General features: G+C 43.6%; 1 protein-coding gene across 2 annotated transcripts in view; it reads right to left on the bottom strand.

The window, feature by feature from the left end:
• Positions 1-15,197, bottom strand: part of chst6 (carbohydrate sulfotransferase 6) — a 97,809-nt gene that overhangs the window by 42,894 nt on the left and 39,718 nt on the right. Inside the window, exon 2 of one of the 2 annotated variants that reach the window (XR_011964255.1) lies at positions 7,916-8,523. The exons of the other annotated variant lie outside the window; for it this stretch is intronic. The gene's annotated coding sequence lies outside the window, so the exon portion shown is untranslated. Of the gene's footprint in view, positions 1-7,915; positions 8,524-15,197 lie in introns of those variants that run through there. 2 annotated transcript variants of the gene reach the window in all.

The following is a 15,197-nucleotide window of genomic DNA, read 5'->3' as shown; positions in this document are numbered from 1 at the left end:
TCTCATGGAGGGGACTGACTCTGAGCTGGCTGCCCACATCCAGTGTGTACTGATGCTGTTGGTTTCTGTTTTGGGGGGGAAGAGACCTGATTCCTGAACTGGCTAAACCATACAGCCAGTTTGTTAACTGGTATTTCCTTTTATTGAGAACTGACTTCTAAACTGGCTGATTTTAAACAGTCAATGTGTTTCAGATGTATCTTAGTTCTCATTGGGGAACTGTTATTTCACTGGCTGGTTACAGCCTGTGTGTTACTCTTTTTTTCTCTTGTACTTTGAGAAAAGGACTGTTGATTTTTGTGGCAAGACTGAGCCCTTGCACTCTGGTTTTCTTTGTTTTTTAAATGTGTTTTCACTTTTTTGGCATTTGGACTGAACCGTTGTAAGACAATGCATCTTTCCAGATGAGCTGTTCCTGTAGGTAGGCCTGGCCTTTGTCGGTGTACTAAGCCTCTGTAAAGACTGAACACCTGTGTATGTGCTGGGTGCTGAGCATTTGCTGTGTCCTGGAGTTCGGGAGTCGACTCCAACTTCAGGAGCCGTCCAAACCCCTGCTTCACAATGTACTATGTTCCTGTGAGTGGGCCTGGTTTATCTGTATAGAGACTGAACAACTGTGTGTGCTGTGGGGTGTGCATTTGCTGCTTTCAGGAGTGGATTCTGCCTTTGGTTGTGGACTCTATCTCTGACAATGCATTTCTGCACACTGGAGTGCACTGTGTTCCTGGGAATGGACTCTGCGTTTTGAAAAAAACATCATGCTAATGGACTCTGTACCAGAAAGGACTCTAGTTATTGATAATTGACACTGTCTTGTTGCTTGTTGGGTTTATCACCTGCACTGTCTTGTATGTGCTGAGGTCTGGCAGGCCCCACAATGAGCTGGGAGGCTGATGTAGTCCCGAAAAGCTGTCATCCGAGAGAGCCGGTAGTCCGTCCTGTGAACCTGAAGGTGGGTAGGCCACCCCGATCCCAGTTGTCCTGAGAGCCGGAAGGTGGGTAGGCAGTCTTGAGCGCTGTCGTCCCAAGAAGGGGTAATCGGGACAGGCTGTTCTAGAGATGGTCGGAAGGTGTGTCAAAGCGGCCGAGAGCCAGAAGGTGTGTATGGGGCAGGCTGAGATCTGGAAGGCTTGTGGGCTGCCCCATGCTGTCACCCTAGACAGTACCAGAGCGGGCTGTCCTAGAGGTGGCAGGAAGGTGCGAAGGGTGGTTAGGGAAGCCAGAAGGTGGGTAGGCCGTCCTGATTGCTGTCGTCTAGAAGGGGGCGGGGTTGGGGAAATGGGATGGACTGTCCTAGAGGTGGCCAGAAGTTGTCAGAGTGGACTGAGAGCCTGAAGGGGCATGGGGTGGACCAACGGCCGCAAGGGGCGTAGGAGCGAGCTGCCTGAGAGTGGCCGGAAGATGGGAGGGACCGGTGGCTTGCTGAATTGCTGTAAGAGGGGGTCTCTATTCTATGCACTGTTTTAAATCTAATTGGAGTGTTTGTATGTATTTGTTACTATTACTGTTTTGTAATGAAAGTGGGATTGGAAGTTTGTCCTCATTTCCCTGAAAACTGGTTGAACAGTAGGGTTTGGGGCCTGGGTTCTTCTCCTCTCCCTTGTAAAATTATTGTTTCTCTGTATACTCTATTTTGTAAACAGTCTTGTTTAATAAAATAAAGATTGTCAGACATCCCGTTCACTCTGAGAGCTGGCTCTCAGGGTGCTGGATCAGTGTCAAAGACTCTCCATTTGTGTCAGGGAGGGGACTAACTCTGAGCTGGCTGGCCATATAGCCACTGTGTCCTGCTGCTGTTGGTTTCTGTTTGTTTTTGGAGGAATCCTGATTCTTGACCTGGCTGAATTATATAGTCAGTTTGTTAAATGGCATTTTTTTTGAGGACTGATCTCTAAACTGATTTAAACAGTCAAGTGTTACAGGTGTAATTCAGTCTCGTTAGGGAACTGTTGTTTCACTGGTTGGTTATACCCTGTGTGTTACTCTTTTCTCCTTTGAGAAAAGGACTATGTTGATTTTGTAGTAGGGCTTTGTCCTTGCACTCTGGTTTTCCTTTTGAATGTGTTTCACTTTTGGACTAAATCCCTGTGAGAAAATGCATCGTTCCAGATGAGCTGTTCTCATGGGTAGACCTGGCCTTTTGTCAGTGGACTAGGCCTCTGTAAAGACTGAACATCTGTGTATGTGCTGGGAGGTGAGCATTTGCTGCATCCTGGAGTGAACTAGCCTTTTGGAATGGACCAAATCCCTGTGAGTTAACTGTAACTTCACAATGTACTGTGTTCCTGTGAGTGGGTCTGGTTCTCTTTGGACAAACCAGGCCTCAATGGAGATTGAACACCTGTGTGTGTGCTGTGGGATCTGTATTTGCTGCCTTCAGGGGTGGACTCTGCATACTGGAGTGGACTCTGCCTTTGATTGTGGACTCTATTTCTGACAATGCATTCTGCATACCTGAGTGGACCCTGTTCCTGAGAATGGACTCTGTATTCTGAACAGAACTGTTTATGGTAATAGGCTCTGTGTACCAGAAAGGACTCTGTTTGTTGGTAATTGACTCTATCTTGTTGCTTGTTGGGTTTATCACCTGTGCTATCTTGTGTGTCTCTGGGTCTGGCAGGCCTCATTGTGAACTGGGAGGCTCATAGCTGTCACCCCAAGAGTTGGAGGGTGGCTAAGCCATCCTATGAACCAGAAGATGAGTAGGCTGTTCTGAGCACTGTCGTCCCGAGAAGGGGTAATCAGGACGGGCTGTCTTGAGATGGTCGGAAGGTGTATTGGAGTAGCCAAGAACCAGACGGCACATAGGAACAGGCTGAGACCCAGAAGGCTTGTCGGTTGCTCTGTGCGGCATCGTCCCAGGGAAGGGGACGGGCTATCCTAGAGGTGGCCAGAAGGTGTGTCAGGGCAGTCCACAGGCCGAATAGTGGGTGGGGTGGGCGAGAGCCAGATGGTACATAGGGGCAGACAGAGAACTGGAAGGCTGTCCTCAGCACTGTCACCCTGAGCAGGTAACAGGGCGGGCTGTCCTAGAGGTGGCCGAAAGGTGCAGAAGGGCAGTGAGGGAAGCCAGAAGGTGGGTAGGCCATCCTGATCGCTGTCGTCCGGGGTGGGGAAACAGAACGAGCTGTCCGAGAGGTGGCCAGAAGATGTGTCAAGATGGACCAAGAGCCGGAAGAGGCATAGGGGTGAGCTGCCTCTGAGTGGTCAGGAGGTGGGATGGACAGGTGGTTTGCTGGTTGCCAGGGGTGTCTGGGATATATGCTCTGTTTTATTGTTTGGTTTATCAGACTGTTTTTATGTGATTGTGTTTACTATTTTTTTTAAATGATAGGGTGGGATTTGAGGTTCGTCCTCTTTTCTTCTTTTCCCCTCTGTGAACTAGTTGTACGGTGAGGTTTGGGAGTCTGGCTTTGCCACTCCTTTCCCTGTAAATTGCTGTTTCTTAAACTGCTGTTCATTGTTAACTGGTTGTTTGTTTGTAATTTGTTCGGGTTAATAAAACTTAAAAAAACCAAAATTGTCAGACATCCTGTTTGCTCAGAGTGCTAGATTTGTGTCAAGGGACTGACTCCGAGCTGGCTGACCACAGCTAGTGTGTCCTGCTGCTGTTGGTTTCTGTGTTTTTTGGGGGAGATGTGATTCCTGGACAGGTTGAACTACAGTCAGTTTGTTAACTGGTATTCCTTTTTTTATTGTTGAGGACTGATTTCTAAACTGCCTGATTTACACCAGTCAATGTGTTCCAGGTATAATTCAGCCCTCATTAGGGAACTGTTGTTTCACCGGTTGGTTACAGCCTGTTTGTTACTCTTTTTTGTTTCACTTTTGAGAAAAGGACAATGCTGATTTTGTGGCAAGTCTTAGCCCTTACACTCTGGCTTTCTTTATTTTGAATGTGTCTTCACTTGGTGTTTTGGACTGACCCCTGTGAGAAAATGCACCTTTCCAGATGAGCTGTTCCTGTGTAAGTAGGCCTGGCTCTTTGTCAATGGACTAGGCTCCTGTAAAGACTGAACACTTGTGTGCTGGGAGGTGAGCATTTGCTACATCCTGGAGTTTGGGAGTGGACTCTGATTTCAGAAATGGATTCTGCCTTTGGGAGTGGACCAAACCCCTGTGAGTTAACTGCACCTTCACAATGCACTGTGTTCCTGTGAGTGGGCCTGGTTCTCTTCCTCTCTATTTTTTTTCTGTGTGTTTTCACTTTTTATGGTTTGGACTGAGCCCTTGTGAGAAAATGCACCTTTCCAGATGGACTGTTCCTCTGTGGATAGGCCTGGCCCTTTTTGGGTAGCATGGGCCTCTGTAAAGATTGAATACCTGTGTGTGTGCTGGGAGGCGAATATGTGCTGTATCCTAGAGTGGAATCTGCCTTTGGGAGTGGACCAAACTCCTATGAACTGTTTCTGTGAGGCCTGGTTCTCTGTGGGTAGACTAGGCCTTTGTAAAGACTGAACACCTGTGTGTGTGCTGGGAGGTGAGCATTTGCTGCCTGTTGGAGTGGACCACCCATGAGTTAACTGTACCTTTTACAATGAACTGTACTTCTGTGAGTGGGCCTGGTTCTCTTTGGATAGACCAGGCCTCTATGGAGATTGAACGTCTGTCTGTGTGTGCTGAGGGGTGTGGATTTGCAGCCTTCAGGAGTGGACTCTGCATACCAGAGTGGACTCTGCCTTTGTCTTTATTTCTGTCAATGCACTTTGCGTACTGGAGTGGATTCTGTTCCTGGGAATGGAATCTGCATTTTGAACAGAACTGTTTATGGTAACGAACTCTGTGTACCAGAAGGGGCTCTGTTTGTTGGTAATTGACTCTGTCTTGTTTATTGGGGTTATCACCTGCACTGTCTTTTGTGTCCCTGGTCTGGCAGGCCTCACTGTGAGCTGAAAGGCTCATAGGTTGTCCCAAAAGCTGTTATCCCGAGAGAGCCGGAAGATAGGAAGGCCACCCCGATGCCAATTGTTCCGAGAGCCAGAAAGTGGGTAGGCTGTTCTGAGCACTGTCATCCCAAGAAGGAGTAATCAGGACAGGCTGTCCTGGAGGTGGCCAGAAGGTGTGTCAGAGTAGCTGAGAGCCCAAAGGTGAATAGGGACAGGCCGAGATCCAGAAGACTTGTGGACTGTCCTGTGCACCGGTGTTCAAGGGAGGGGGACAGGCTGTCCTAGAGGTAACCGGAATGTGTGTCAGGGCAATCCACAGGTTGATGGCGCGTTGGGGTGTGTGAAAGCCACTTGTTGCATAGGGACAGACTGAGAGCTGGAAGGCGGGGCCATCCTCAGTGCTGTCACCTAGGAAGATACTGGGGTGGGCTGTCCTAGACGTGGAAGGTGCGAAGAGCAGTTGGGGAAGCCGGAAGATGGGTAGGCCGTCCTGATCGCTGTTGGGGTGGGGAAACGGGATGGCTCTGTCCTAGAGGTGGCTGGAAGATGTCAGGGCAGACTGAGCACCAGAAGGGGCATGGGGTTAACAGAGCCAGAAGGGGTGGGCTGCCTTTGAGTGGCCAGAAAGTGGGAGGGATGGGTGGTTTGCTTGGTTGCTGGGGAGTGTCAATGATGCATTCACAGTTTTATTGTTCAGTTTATCAGACTGTTTGCATTTGATTGTGGTTACTTTTTTTTTAAATGATAAGGTGGGATTTGAGGTTCATCCTTTTTTCCCTGTGAACTGGTTTGTATGGTGGGGTTTGGGGGTCTGGCTTTGCCACCCCTTTTCCCTGTAAATTGCTGTTTCTTATAAACTGCTGTTCATTGTTAACTTGTTTGTAACTTGTGCTGGTTAATAAAATTTTAAAAAAAACAAGATTGTCAGACATCCTATTTATTCTGAGAGCTGGATCAGTATCAAGGACTCACTACATATACATAAACGGTGACTTGGTAACAGGATACCAGCCTTTGTGGAGTTATTTCACTGTTTACCCTGACAAGCCCCCTAAGAATCTTGCATGTTGAGATAGGGTTGTCTGTCATTCTAAACTGCAATATGGACTCCATCTACTCAACCTCTCCTCATAACAGGATCCCTGAAAATATAGGATCAGCCTAGTGAACTTTCTTTGGACTGCCTCAAGTCTCAACATATCTTTCATTAGATAAGGGGACCAACACCGGTCACAGTATTCTAAATGTGATCTAGTTAGTACCTTGTGTAATTTTAGCATGCCTTCCCTATTTTTATACTCCATTCCTTTTGAGATACAGTCTATTTGCCAGCCTAGTTATCTGCTAAATTTGTATACTAGCTTTTTTTTTGCGATTCATACACAAGGAACCTCAAATAGTTTGCAGAAAGTTGCAGCACAAACCTTTCTCCATTTAAATAATATTCACTCCAATATATTTCCTGCTTAAGTTCACAATCTTGCAGTTTCCCACCTTAGTCAAAATCTTGCCAGATGGAATAATGATTTAACATGCCTACATCCCTCTATCGACCTTTGTCGTCCTCACCATCTATTTTGCCTTTCCATCTATTTTTATGTCATTGTAAATTTGGTAAACTACATTCTTTTCCATCATCCAAACCATTAATATGCATTGTAAATACCTGTGGCATTTGGCTAGTTACAGCTTGCCACCCTGAAAATGTCCCCTTTACCCCATCTGTCTGCCTTCTATTAGTTAATCATTTTTTAAATCCATTCTGATATGCTACCCTCATACCACGAGCTCCTATTTTATGCATCTTAAAATGCAGTACCTTACCAAATGCCAATTTTAAAAAGCCAAATGTATTACATCTACTGGTTCCCTTTATCCTGCTTGTTACCTCCTCAAAGAACTCTAATGAATGTCAGGTATGATTTTCCCTTCATGAAATTATGCTGACTGTTGTCTAAATGCTCTGCTATTATACACTTTATAATAGGCTCTAACTTCTCCTCGAAAACAAAGTGTTACATTAGCAGACTTCCATCCTCTGGGATTTCCATGATCTAAGGATTCTTAGAATATTGCTATTAGTGGATCCATTATCCTGTAGCTACTAGCTTTAATCTCCTAGGGTGCAATCCATCAGGCCGAGAGGACCTATCAGCCATTAGCCCTATTAGTTTCCATAGTACTTTTTCCCTTGTGATAGTTATTATGTTTATTATTTTTACAATGCTATTTGGATATTTTACCATGAAGATTGAAGCAAAGTATTTATTCGATGCCCTGTATTTCCTCATTTAAAAAAGCTCTTACTGTCAGCTTTGATATTTTAGATTAGATTCCCTCCAGTGTGGAAACAGGCCCTTCGGCCCGACCAGTCCACACCGACCCTCCGAAGAGTAACCCATCCAGACCCATTTCCCTCTGACTAATGCACCTAACACTATGGGCAATTTAGCATGGCCAATCCACCTGACCTGCACATCTTTGGACTGTGGGAGGAAACCCACGCAGACACAGGGAGAATGTGCAAACTCCACACAGACGGTCACCCAAGGCTGGAATCGAACCTGGGACCCTGGTGCTGTGAGGCAGCAGTGCTAACCACTGAGCCACAATGCCACCCCCTTTCTTGCTAGTTTACCTACCTAGCATTCCCTGCTACCGCTATTCTGTCTGATTTAAAAGATGAATTTCTACCATCAAGCCTAACACAAGGAAAGGCACAAGATACTGCACTTTGAGAGCTTGGATCTTTGAAGAATGTAGAAGTTAACAGCCAAGTGTACCTTGTCTTCCATACCAACTGTGACTACTTCTATCAACATACCAAGTCTTGGCATGCATATGTTTTGCTATGCTTGGCCATAAATTTCCAGAGATGATATTGGCTATAAAATATGCAAATCAGAATGTTTCAACTGCAAGGCTCTGATGTCTAGATGTATGAGTGAAGGTTGTAATATTGTTTTGCGTGCATGCAAGAAGATGCTTGATTGTCATAGAAAATTTGATAGCAACATTATTATGTCCATAATCATTAGACTGGGTTTATTTGCCTTCATAATCTTACAAAGCCTTCCTCATTTAATCCAGTATATACTTGGTATAGCACTGCTTTGGCACTTTCAGTCATCTTTCATCATATAGACTGCTGTGAAGTTAACTCCTTTCACAATGCCCAAAAAAAACTGCCTTCTTTGGTACACTTCTTATAAAAAAGCACTTCAAATCCAGCAAAGTAACAGTACCAATGCAAAAAGTTCTTCTTGAATCTTCAGACCACCATCACTTTCATAGCAGTAATGTAGAACAAATGAGGTGCTTCTTTCTCAATGGTGGAATTAACAACTGCTGTGCTGAATATTCCATTTCAGCCATCACTGAAGTCTAATTTGAACAGGAAGTTTGGGTTATATGAAGTTGTATCAACATTTGAAAAACAGATCAGGGACATTGCCATTGGAATCACAATTTCCAAGTTCCACTCCAATTCCGAGACCAATTTGTAGTTGTATATGTCACTGCTTCTCCATCCATTTCTGGGAAGATACCCCGTAATTCCTTACCTAACATAGTTGTGGGAGTACCAGGAACTGTGGTAGTTCAAGGGTGGTAATTCATCATCATCATTTCAGAGTATCTGTGGATATTCAATAAAATGCAGCCATGCTAGCAATGCCCACAACCAAAGATGAAAAAAATAATGTTTAAAGACTCTGCAAAGCTAATCCACATTGCAAGTTATTCTGATAATCACTTTGCTAAGACCAGGAATTCAGCCTTTCATCCAATTTATAAGCACACAAAGTTTCTTTCCAGTTGATGTTAAAATAAAATCCATTTTTTAGCAAGTTGGGTTTTGCTATGTACAACAATGTGAATAGTATGAAGCAGAATAAAAGCTCATAAAATCAAACATCTAATTTTTAAAAATGGGGCTTTGAAGTTTTACTGTGAGCTGCAAATGTTGAAGATTCATCTATTTGCTTGAATTTCTTTTTTTCTTCTTTGGAATAATTTACAGCATAATTTCATGAGTAGAATTAAACTAAAATAGTTGTCCCTTTGCCTGGATGCATTACTTAATGCCGTGCATTGTAAAGCCAATGTGTTGTTGTTTTTGTGTCTTTTTTATTGCAGTCCACAGTTTGTTTTAGAAGAACTATTTATAAAAGCAGAAATACCAAGACAGCCGTTTAACTTCACATTAGGAAATTGATAATAGAAGATCATTACAGAAGATGTTATTTATAAAGTCCCTGACATTAAAGCATATAAATTCAAATACTACATCTCCCCCAAGTCTTTGTTGTTACTTTTTACATTCATATTTCTTTATTATCCATTTCCCCCAAGACTTTGACAGCACAAATTTAGTCTGAGAGGATGATTCTCAACTCTCTCTGATTGTGTTCTTGTCAGGCATGGATAATAAGTGTCTCTCTGAACTCTTTCGTCTGGAGTTGGATAGTCTATGTTAAGATTCATGTTGACAGACCTGAGTTTCTCCAGCCTTTTCCTTTCTTGTCTCAGATTTCAAGCATCGGCAGTTTTTGAGATTTATAGCATCTGGTTCTTTATTAATAATCTGACCCAACATAGAGTTCTTCCAAAAATATTGTTAGTATCTCAGCTGATGGCAATTCAGAACTAATCAGATCCCAGATTGATACCTGGCTTGATAGACCAGAAGTTTAATTTTTATTTTTGTTTACTATGGAGATATGTCATTAAATCATAAGATTACTGTCAAAGTGCTTCTAACAAAACATCATAGATACTTTATTATACAAAAGGGTAATCAAACTATTTAATAACACAAGAACTATTTAAAACAGTCTCCTTACAATATCAGAAAGAAAATTACAACAATCACGCCTCAATCATAACCTTACAGACACCAAATTCTTGATGAATGACCACTCCGTCTCCACAATAAAGCTCTTTGTTCAGCCAACCCAGCAGTAATGAGTTTCTCTTAAGCAAATTTCTGCATTCATTTGATGCTGTTTGCTTCAGTTAATGTCTTTTACCATTATCTTTAAACATGCTGCTAACTCAGCTCGTGTTGCTATTTAAATTGGTTTCTTTAAAATCCTCTTAAACAGCCTTGAAGAATGTTTTCCTCTCTGATACATCATGGCTTCTGTTTCTGGAGTCCTTCAAAATGAACAAAGATTTTTCCTCTGTCCTGACTGATGGTAATAGCACCACTTCTCCCATCTGAATGAACTTACTTCTGGGGCCTTTTCTCTCTCCCTCCTTCTTTCTGTCTGGGTTGTAAAACCCAAGTCAGCAAAACCCAACAATTATCTTCCTAGTGGTTTGCTGTTCATTTATTTAATATCACACAACTTCTTGGAAATGCTTTCTTTTTAAGCTCACTGTTTACAATGGCTGTCTGGCTTTCAAAATAGACCATCAGATTTTTGAAAAACTAAAAAAAATCTATTTTCCTTCACTTTAGAAGTGAACTTCCAATGTAATAATAGTGTCATGAACCTTCGTCATTGTATGAGTGATCATCATCTTTGATGAAAGGAGATCACTCCAGTTTCCATGTAAAATACCTTCTGAAATATCCTCTCCATTGGTCCTTTAATCAGACATTTTATCCTTTCATGAGCCTGGTGGAGTAGGTAGATTCTTGTTAAACAAAAAGGAAATCAAAGGTTATTGGGAGTAAGCGTAAATGTGAAATTTAAAACACAAATACGACATAGCTGATGTGTGAAGAGAGGTTATACAGTTTAGGCCTATACTCTCTGAAATTTGGAAGAATGAGGGGAGATCAAACTGAGGTATGCAAGATGATTCAAAGGGTATGGATAAAATAGATGGAGCAGATGCTTCCTCTTGTAGGGCATTCTAGGACAAAAAGTCTTAGAATAAGGGGTAGAAAATTTAAAACCGGATGAGGAGAAACTACTTCTCCCAAAGGGTTGTGAATCTGTGGAATTCACCACCCCAACGTGTAGTGGATGCTGAGACAGTGAGTGAATTTAAGGAGGAGTTTTTAAATTGGTAATGGGTTAAAAGGTTATGGGGAGAAGACAGGAAAATGGGGCTGAAAAGAACATTGGCCATGATCAAATGGTGGAGCTGACTCAATGGGCTGAATGGCCTAATGCTGCTTCTATATCTAATGAACTATGGACCTGTAGTGTCCCTAACCTTGAATCAGGAGGCCCTTGTTAAAGTCCCACCTGCTCCAGAGTATGTAATAACATGCCTGAACAGACTGATTAGAAAAATAGATCAACTTAAAAAAAATCTGTTCTGATCATATTGGATAGTGGACCAAATTGGACCTCTGCTCCATTATTATGTATATATTTTCACATGTTCCTAGTGGGTTAACTACAGTAGATGTAGGTTTGCTGTTTTTGACAGGACTGCTCTTGTTCTAGTACTCTGATAATCATGCCTCCCCTATATTGGGGAGACAGGCCGCCTACTTGCGGAACGTTTCAGAGAACACCTCTGGGACACCCGGACCAACCAACCCAACCACCCTGTGGCTCAACACTTCAACTCTCCCTCCCACTCCACCAAGCAGGTCCTTGGACAACTCCATCGCCAGACCATAGCAACACGACAGCTGGAGGAAGAGCACCTCATCTTCCGCCTAGGAACCCTCCAACCACAAGGGATGAACTCAGATTTCTCCAGTTTCCAGTTTCCTCATTTCCCCTCCCCCCCCACCTTGTCTCAGTCCCAACCCTCGAACTTAGCACCACCCTCCTAAGCTGCAATCTTCTTCCTGACCTCTCCGCCCCCGCCCACTCCCCCACTCCGGCCTATCACCCTCACCTTAACCTCCTTCCACCTATCACATTTCCAACACCCCTCCTCCCTACCTTTTATCTTAGCCTGCTTGGCACACCCTCCTCATTCCTGATGAAGGGCTCATGCCCAAAACGTCGATTCTCCTGCTCCTTGGACGCTGCCTGACCTGCTGCGCTTTTTCAGCAACACATTTTCAACTCTAATCATGCATTCTATTCCAGGATTGTAATTTTTTGGGATATGATGGGAAGTTGTGGTTGGAGCTTTCTGTCCATGAAAACTTCTGATGTGCCAACCCACATTACAGTGGAATGACCTGCAGGTTAGGAATATAGTAAGAAATTCCTTAATCTTGTTCAACTCCTTGCCTTGATTGTTTATGTGCCCTTTTGCCCTCACCATTGAATTGATGATACTGTGCAGAATGCATGAGATGCGCAAGCCTGAAGTTATCAATAAAGTATGTGAAGCAGTCATTGGCAAATTGTGGACTACTGTTGGAGATAATTTGGTCAGGTGTTCTATGGCTTGCAGAGATTTAAAACTCAAATGACTGTTTCAGTGGTCATAATGTATATACCTGTAGAAGTAATTGTTAACGATGAAGCAGCCTCCTGTCTGTTAAAACACAAATTGCTAACTTGGTCAGACAACAAGGGATGCTGGGTATATTGGCCAAGTAAAATGTTGAAGTCACAAAACCTAGATGCCAGACTTCGTGCAAACATGGCACTCAGGTGCTAATGATATTAGCATAATGTAAAAAGCAAAGTTAGCCTGGAAAGACACATCCCAAAAAGCTTATCTCCCAGAGAGCCTAGACAGTAAGGCACCGGGTCCTTCTGTGCAAAGAAGCAAATAGTAGCAAGCCATCCAAATGTTTGACAATCTTTCAAGCTATTAAGTGAGTTTCCCTTATTGGCCAGATTAATAGAAATTTGCAGAAAACCGTTTAAAAAGATGTTAAAACACGGTTCCCCTGCAGACCAGTCGCTTAGACGTTTCTGAAGAGCCCAGCATGGCTAAGGCAGAGACCCACTAAGTGTCCAGAGAGAGAGAAAAAGACAGAAAGCAGTTTCACAGTCCCACAGATAGAGAGAAGGGTTGCACAAATCTACAAAGACTGAGGAAGTATTGTAAGCTTAAGAGGCTGAATAGGATTAGATATAGTATTGTTTAGTCATAAAGTTATTAAAATTACAATAAAGTTGGGACTGTTTTGCATTGGTAGTGACTTGTGTTTGTAATGATTTGACTGCTGCAGTATTGTGGGATACCTGGGCAAATTCATTGATAATGTTCTGGTTGGAGCTGTCTCTTTTTTTTGAGGAACTAGACAACAATGATAAGGAAGAATTTTAGACTGAACATAATATTTGAGGATGCATATAGTTCCCACGATTTGGAGATGCCGGTGTTGGACTGGTGTGTACAAAGTTAAAAATCTCACAACACCAGGTTATAGTCCAACAGGTTTAATTGGAAGCACACTAGCTTTCAGAGCGACGCTCCTTCTATCACCTGATGAAGGAGCAGTGCTCTGAAAGCTAGTGTGCTTCCAATTAAACCTGTTGGACTATAACCTGGTGTTGTGTGATTTTTAATTATATAGTTCCCACAGTTGAGATGGGAATTCAGTTGCAATAAGAAGTTCCCATTATTTTGTTCTGTATAATGCAAACACCCAATACTGAGAAAGCGGAAGGGTGTTCTGAAACTTCAAAGGATTTAGAAAAGATTTACAAGGATGTTGTTAGGGTTGCAGTATTTGAGCTATAGAGAGAGGCTGAACAGGTTGGGGCTGTTTTCCCTGGAGTCACAGAGTCATTGAGATGCACAGCATGGAAACAGACCCTTCGGTCCAACCTGTCCACGCCAACCAGATATCCCAACCCAATCTAGTCCCACCTGCCAACACCCATCCCATATTCCTCCAAACCCTTCCTGTTCAAATACCCATCCAAATGCCTCTTAAATGTTGCAATTGTATCAGCCTCCACCACATCCTCTAGCAATTCATTCCATACACGTACCACCCTCTGCGTGAAATAGTTGCCCCTTAGGTCTCTTTTATATCTTTCCCCTCCCAACCTAAACCTATGCCCTCTCGTTCTGGACTTCCCGACCCCATTTACCCTATCCATGCCCCTCATGATTTTGTAAACCTCTATAAGGTCACCCCTCAACTTCCAACACTCCAGGGAAAACAGCCCCATCCTGTTCAGCCTCGCTCTATAGCTCAAATCCTCCAACCCTGCAACGTCCTTGTAAATCTTTTCTGAACCCTTTCAAGTTTCACAACATCTTTCCGATAGGAAGGAGACCAGAATTGCACGCAATATTCCAACAGTGGCCTAACCAATGTCCTGCACAACCGCAACATGACCTCCTAACTCCTGTACTCAATACTCTGACCAATAAAGGAAAGCATACCAAACTCCTTCTTCACTATCCTATCTACCTGTGACTCCACTTTCAAGGAGCTATGAACCTGCATTCCAAGGTCTCTTTGTTCAGCAACACTCCCTAGGACCTTATCATTAAGTGTATAAGTCCTGCTAAAATTTGCTTTCCCAAAATGCAGCACCTCGCATTTATCTGAATTAAATGGCCGGAGGCTCAGGGTGACCTTATAAAGGAATATAAAATCATGAGACAATGGATAGGATAAATAGACAAGGTCTTTCCCCTTGGGTGGGTGAGTCCAGAACTAGAGGGCATAGGTTTAAGATGAGAGGGGAAAGATATAAAAGGGACATAAGGGGAAGCTTTTTCATGCAGAGAGTGGTACGTGTATGGAATGAGCTGCCAGAGGAAGTGGTGGAGGCTGGTACAATTATAGCATTTAAAAAGCATCTGGATAGGTATATGAGTAAGGGTTTCAAAGAATATGGAGAAAGTGAGGATTGCAGATGCTGCAACCGGAGTATAGATGTGGTGCTGAAAAAGCACAGGAGGAAGCAAGCAACATCTGAGCAGCAGGATCATCACATTTCAGACAAAAGCCCTTCATCAGGAATGAGGCCGTGAGCTGATGGGGTAGTGAGAAAAATGGGAGGGGGTGGGTCTGGGGGGGAAAGGTAGCTGAGAGTGCAATAGGTGGATGGAGCTGGGAGTAATGCTGATAAGTCGAAGAGGAGGATGGAGCAACTAGGTGGGAGGGAAGATGGTGTGTTCTGTGGTGGAACTGTTCCCTCCATAATTTCTCCTTTTGAATTCTCCCACTTCCTCCAGATGAAAGAGGTAGCCATGAGCACCTGCATGGGCCCCAGCTACGCCTGTCTCTTTGTCGGTTATATGGAACAGTCCATCTTCTGCAGTTACACCGGTGCCGCTCTCCACCTTTTCTCCTAGTACATTGATGTCTTTATCAGCACCACTCATGCTCCCACAAGGAGGTTGAACAGTTCATCAACTTCACCAACTCATTCCACCTGGGCCTTAAGTTTACTTGGATCATCTCAGACACCTTCCTCCCTTTCCTGGACCTCTCCATCACCATGAATGGTGACCAACTCAACATTG

The sequence above is a fragment of the Chiloscyllium punctatum genome, chromosome 26 (assembly GCF_047496795.1).
Source record: "Chiloscyllium punctatum isolate Juve2018m chromosome 26, sChiPun1.3, whole genome shotgun sequence".
NCBI classification, from domain to species: Eukaryota; Metazoa; Chordata; class Chondrichthyes; order Orectolobiformes; family Hemiscylliidae; genus Chiloscyllium; species Chiloscyllium punctatum.
This window is presented reverse-complemented; position numbering and strand designations above follow the sequence as displayed.